At 55.6% G+C, this 6,220-nt stretch overlaps 1 non-coding gene across 1 annotated transcript; it reads left to right on the forward strand.

Annotated features, from left to right (window-relative positions):
- The first annotated feature begins 4,468 nt into the window (after positions 1-4,468).
- LOC138419862 (5.8S ribosomal RNA) lies at positions 4,469-4,621 on the forward strand. Its single transcript, XR_011249117.1, has one exon. It is a non-coding gene; the product is annotated as a 5.8S ribosomal RNA (ribosomal RNA).
- Positions 4,622-6,220: the final 1,599 nt, after the last annotated feature.

Consider the following 6,220-nt stretch of genomic DNA (forward strand, 5'->3'; position numbering starts at 1 on the left):
TAAGTATGATCCCATTGCTATTTCCTTTATTGTTTTTGGTTTCAAGTTTATACACCTTTTCTATGTTTCCTGTCCAGAGAAGATCCTTTAGCATTTGTTGAAGAGCTGGTTTGGTGGTGCAGAATTCTGTTATTTTTGCTTGTCTGTAAAGCTTTTGATTTCTTCTTCATATTTGAATGAAATCCTTGCTGAGTACAGTAATCTTGGTTGTAGGTTTTTCTCTTTCTTCACTTTAAGTATGTCCTACCAATCCCTTCTGGCCTGAGGAGTTTCTATTGAAAGATCAGCTGTTATCCTTATGGGAATCCCCTTGTGTGCTATTTGTTGTTTTTCCCTTCCTGCTGTTAATATTTGTTCTTTATATTTGATTTTTGTTATTTTGATTATTATTTGTCTTATGGTGTTTTGCCTTGGGTTTATCCTATTTGGGACTGTCTGGGTTTCTTGAACTTGGGTGACTATTTCCTTTCTCATTTTAGGGAAGTTTTCAACTATTATCTCCTCAAGTATTTTCTCATGGCCTTTCTTTTTGTCTTCTTCTGGGAATCCTATGGTTCGAATGTTGGGGTGTTTGACATTGTCCCAGAGGTCCCTGAGGTTTTCCTCATTTCTTTTAATTCTTTTTTTTTTTCCTTTCTGCTTCATTTATTTTCAACATTATATCTTATACCTCACTTATCCTATCCTCTGCCTCCGTTATTCTACTGTTGGTTCCCTCCAGAGTGTTTTTGATCACATTTATTGCATTATTCATGATATATTGACTCTTTCTTACTTCTTCTAGATCCTTGTTAAACATTTCTTGCATCTTCTCAATCCTTGTCTCCAGGCTATTTATCTGTAACTCCATTTTGTTTTCAAGATTTTCAATCATTTTATTATCATTATTCTGAATTCCTTTTCAGATGACTCCCTATTTCCTCCTCACCCTCTCGGGGGGCCCATGCTTCCCAAAGTTCCAGCTCTTTTGTTTGTCCCCAAAGTTATTGGTAGACATCCCATCTGTATTCTCTCTTCCCCGCAACCAAAATCGCCCCCTTCCCCAACCTCCATGGTTCCACATCCCAGGAAAGGAGACCTGAAAGTGGCTCGGGGAGAAGGTGCCCCTTCCTTCCTCTCCCTCTAAGCCTGAGGGCCTGGGAAGCCTGGCAGCACGTTAAGGAGGGCCTGGTACTCATCCTCACTGAGGGGTACTTCCAGGAATGCCTCAACTCCTTCCTCCACAGCAGCCCCCGGGTAAGACCGGGGTATGTCCTTGATGGACTTGGCAGCCACGATTTCCTCTAGGAGGCTGGGTGACCCGGAGAGGGCTGGATGGCCCCCTGTGAGGACAGTAAAGGACTCCAGGAAAGGATCCAGCAAGCCCGGGATGCTCGGTAGCCGGGAGCTCGTCTTGGAGGCTGAGTGAGTCTGAGAGGGCGAGGTGTGCTCGTGCATCTGCAGAGGGCCCCAGGGAAGGCCCCATCATGTCCAGGATGCCCATTGGCACCAAGAGCTAGTTTAGGAAGCTGGGTGCGCCTGGGAGAACAGGGTGTGCTCTTGCATATCTGCAGTGGCCCCCAGGAAAAGTGCCTGCTTGTCTGGGACACCTGTGGCCGCCAAGAGCTCAACTAAGAGGCTTGTCGAGTTTGGAAATTTGCGGGACTGGGGCTGTGGCTCTAGCAGGGGCACTGTGCTTTCACCATAGGGTCACTCGGGCCACCACGGGATGTGTGTCTCAGGCTGTGCAGGCGGCAGGGTGGCCCCTGACCCAGGCTGCCAAGGGTCCATGACAGCAGGAGAGCACTCGGCTCAGAGAACTCTACCTGGGGAGGAGGTGGTGGAGGACACAGATGCCAAGGGAAAGAAGCCAGTCCCCGGAGGACTGTGCCTTCACTGGGGCTCCTTCCTCTGGCATATGCCTCATTCTCGTCGGGATGCTCCATTGGCTGGGATGGAGGGGGGACTGGGGGGTGGCTGGCAGATGACCTGGAGATCAGCTAGCCTTTCCTCTCCTGGTGGCATGGCCTTGAAATTGGCTTGCCAGTGCTCAGGTCTTCCCTGATAGCTCAGTTGTAAAGGATCCACCTGCAATGCAGGACACCGGTTCAGTTCCTGCATTGGGAAGATCTGCTGCAAAAGGGAGAAAACTACCATCTGGCCTCTAGAACTAGTCCACGGAGTCGCAATGCGTCCGACAGGATGGTGCGCATGTGTTCGTGTGTGTGCAGGTGCATGTGCTTGTGCACAAAGTGAAGCCGGGAATAGACCTTTTGCCCTGGCTCTATCCTGGGGAGGGGGTAGAGAAGGAACGTGGCTTGAACAAACCACAACACCACACCCATAGCCATCGTTAGCAATGTATTCTTTGGCCACCGAAGCTTCTAAACCCAACCATGGGGTTCACATGAGAACAGGCAGGGTTTTGTATGTACTTCAAAACCACTGGGTCTATAAAGTCAGGAATGGGTTTGCAAATACATAACATCTGCATGTCTGTGGGTGACGGGAGGATGTTGGTGGCAGGGTGAGCTCAGTCACTATGCTCCGTGGGTCAGAGAGAGACACGGAGATGATTGGCTTTTGCAGATATACTGGGCATGTGTGTTCACATGGGCATGGATGATGGTCGTGAAAGCGGTTGTGTGGGTAGGTCCCTACTGCTGGCTCAGAGGATCTGACCATGAAAAACCTGCCCTGAACAGGCATCTTGAAACCAGGGAAAATGTGTCCTTGATTCAGCATTTTAAGGATACCTGCAGGGTTTGCAGGTGGCTTGAAGCTGAGTCCCAGAAGCAGGCTCAGCCCCCACTCCCCCAACAACCCTCTCCCTCCCCCTGTCCCAAAATCTTCCTGCTTCCCTTTCCTCTCTCCCTCCCTCCTTCTCCCACTCAGCCTTCCCAAACTCTCTCCCTTCACTCCCACTCTCTCCCTTCACTCCCACCCTCTCCCTCCACCCACTGGGCCCCTCCCAGCTGCATCTCCCAAACTTCCACCTCCCCACTCCCCTGTCTCCCTCTCCCTCTCCCCCTCCCTCTGCTGCCCCTGGCATAGGGAAGGAGTTCTCCTGTGTGGATTGGACCAGAAGACAGAGGAGCCAGACCAAAAGAACCTGTGTGGGGCAGGGGGTTTCTTTATTGGCTCCATGGCATGTCCCCTCTTAGGCACCCTCTTGACCACTGCAATACTTGGGTTCCTTGAGGCTTCAGGTGGGATGTCCCTCTTGGGGTGGAGGGGATGAGGCACAGCTTTCCAAAGATCCAGCTCTCGGGTTTGTCCCCAAAGTTGTTGTTAGACATCCTGTCTGTATTCTCTCCTACCCTCACCCCAAACCGCCCCCCACCATGAGCTTCGTGGCTCTGCATCCCAGGAAAAGAGAACTGAAAGGGGTTCAGGGGAGAAGGTGCCCCTTCCTACCTCTCCGTCTAAGCCCGAGGGCCTGGGGAGCCTGGCAGCATGTCGAGGAGGGCCTGGTAATCCTCCTCACCGAAGGGTGCTTCCAGGATTTCTTCTACTCCTTCCTCCTCCACAGCGGCTCCTGGGGAAGATGAGGGCATGTCCTAGATGGCCATGACAGCCAAGATTTCCTCTAGGAGGCTGAGTGTCCCAGGGAGTGCTGGGTGGTCCCCTGTGATGACAGTAGCGGACTCCACAGAAGGCGCCTGTGTGTCCAGGATGCCTGTGGCCACCAGGAGCTCGTCTTGGAGGCTGGGTGAGCCTGGGAGTGCAAGGTGTGCTCCTTCATTGGCACAGGATCCTAGGGAAGGCCCAGTCCTGTTGTGGATGCCTGTGTCAGCCAAGATTTCCTCTAAGAGGCTGAGTGTGCAGGAGAGACCTGGCTGTTGTGTTGTGAATACAGAGGCTCCCGTTGAAGGCCTCTATGCATCACGGGCCAGCCGTGCTGAGGTCCGCGCGCGTGGCTGCGGGCAGGGATGCAGTAGCTGGTGGTGGAAGTCGGGGCTGTGGTCCGTGGGGCACGCTGTGCCCCTTGCCCACCTCCTCCTTTCCAGTTACCTAGTGTGTCCTGACGAGGAGGTTTAAAGACCCCTGGGGGGGCTTCACTGCCTTGGGGTCAGGATGGCCGGGCCCGCGGGAAGTCGGGAGGCGCCTCCAGTCTCCCCCGGACTCAGCCATCCCCTGAAGGGCCGGGACGGTGTGGCGCGTCATGGTCACTGCCGCCATGGCTGTTGGGAGGGGGCTACCCTGCAGTCCTCGTGTGGGCCGTGACTGTGTGAGGTGCATGAGTGGCTCCTCCACGTCCCTGGGGGAGGGTTGGAACCCCCCCGACCCGGGGGCCTGTTGGGTGTCCAAGCACACCCTGCTCCATTGCGTGAAACCTTTCCTGTCCCCTCCAGTCTGCTGTTTTCTGTCTGACTTGGCTGGCCAGAGGCAACCCCTGCCCAACTCTGGGGAGGGAGGGAAAAAAGGTGGGATGTGCCATGCCAGGGGTGGGTCTCCTGTGGAAACAAAACACTTGAAAACCTCCTACAACTCTTAGTGCTGGATCACTCAGCTCTTGTGTCAATGAAGAACGCAGCTAGCTATGAAAATTAATGTGAATTGCAGGACACATTGATCATGGACACTTTGAACGCACCTGCGGCCCTGGGTTCCTCCTGGGACTATGCCTGTCTGAGCATTGCTTGACGATCAACCACCCCTCTGGGGTGCTCATGTCGTGTGCTCGCCTTCCTGGAAGTCCCGTGGCTGGGGGTTGTCCTTGAAGGGTCTCTGGTCCCTCTGTCCCCTTAAGTGCAGACACGGTGTCCCCTGCCTCTGTGGCCGGGTGGATGCTGCCCACAAGAGGGGAGAAGGGGACATGAGGTCGCACTGAGTCCCCTGGCCTGCCAGGCCTCTGTGGTTGATCTCCCCTTTGAGAGCTTCCTCGAGCCACAAGCGGCCTTTGGGTGTTGTTGCCCTTGGGGTGTTGGGGTTTGGGGATGGTCTTGCGCCACGCAGCAGGGGCCCACGGGTGTGGTGGGGTGGGGTCACATCTTCAGTTCTTCGTTCGCCGTCCTGCCCTTGGCGGCGGTATTTCCCAGCACCCGGCTGCCACCCCCTGCGGTGCCTTCCCAGCCTTACATCCGTGGCCCATGCCCACTTCCCACCCCCCGCAGCTCTCACCCTAGTGCGACGGGCGGCTCAATCCTGAGGCCCAGTCTGCGTGCATGTCCTGGCCCCAGGGACACGTGCCCCAGCGGCGTCTGCCCGCTGCTGCACACTCTCCCCCCGGGCTTCGGCCTTGCGGCTGTTCGCGCCCCAGAGCCCCCGCCATGAGGGTGAAGTCTGTGGGGGGGAGAAAGGGGGAGTATTGTGGGTCCTTCGCCCATTTGGGCTTTGGCTCCTGAGAGTGCACCCACCCTCCACCCCCCCTCCCCGTCCACCTCTCCGCCATCCCCGCCTCGTGCATCCCATGATCGCTGGCTTGTGCTCCCATCCCGCCCCCGCCTTGGCGTCTCCCTCTCTGCCCACCACCTGCTGCCGCCGCCGCCGCCTCCCTGAGGGATGACACGTAAGTGGTGGGTGGTAGGGTGCTGTGTGTGCATGGGGAGGGGGCCCGGGGCAGTCGGCTGCAGGTCTCTCCATTCCCTTCTTGGATTATCCTCACGGTGCCCTCTGAGACTCGACCTCAGATCAGATGTGGCCACCCGCTGAATTTAAGCACATTTGTCAGTGGAGGAAAAGAAACTAACCAGGATTCCCTCAGTAATGGCGAGTGAACAAGGAAGAGCCCAATGCTGAATCCCTGCCCCGTGGTGGGGTGCGGTACATGTGGTGGGTGGAAGACCCACTCCCCATCGCTGCTTATGGGGGGCCCAAGTCCTTCTGATTGAGGCTCAGCCCATGAATGGTGTGAGGCCAACATCGGCCTCAGGAGCGCTGGGTCTTCCCGGAGTTGGGTTGCTTGGGAATGCAGCCCAAAGTGGGTGGTAAACTCTATCTAGGGCTAAATACAAGCACAAGACTGATAGTCAACAAGTACTGTAAGGGAAAGTTGAAAAGAACTTTGAAGAATGGGTTCAAGAGGGCGTGAAACCGTTAAGAGGTAAACGGGTGGGGTCTGCACAGTCCGCCTGAAGGATTCAACCCGGTGGCGACGGGTCCAGCCATGCCGGCGGCCCGGTGGAGCTTTCCCACTCCCCGTTCCTCCCAATCCCTCCACTCTCCCTCCCTCCGCCCCTCGCCGCTCTTCCCTCCGTCTCCAGGTGGAGGTGGGAGGTTGGGGGATGGTGGGAGTGGG

Source organism: Ovis canadensis, chromosome 14 (genome assembly GCF_042477335.2).
Source record: "Ovis canadensis isolate MfBH-ARS-UI-01 breed Bighorn chromosome 14, ARS-UI_OviCan_v2, whole genome shotgun sequence".
NCBI lineage: Eukaryota > Metazoa > Chordata > Mammalia > Artiodactyla > Bovidae > Ovis > Ovis canadensis.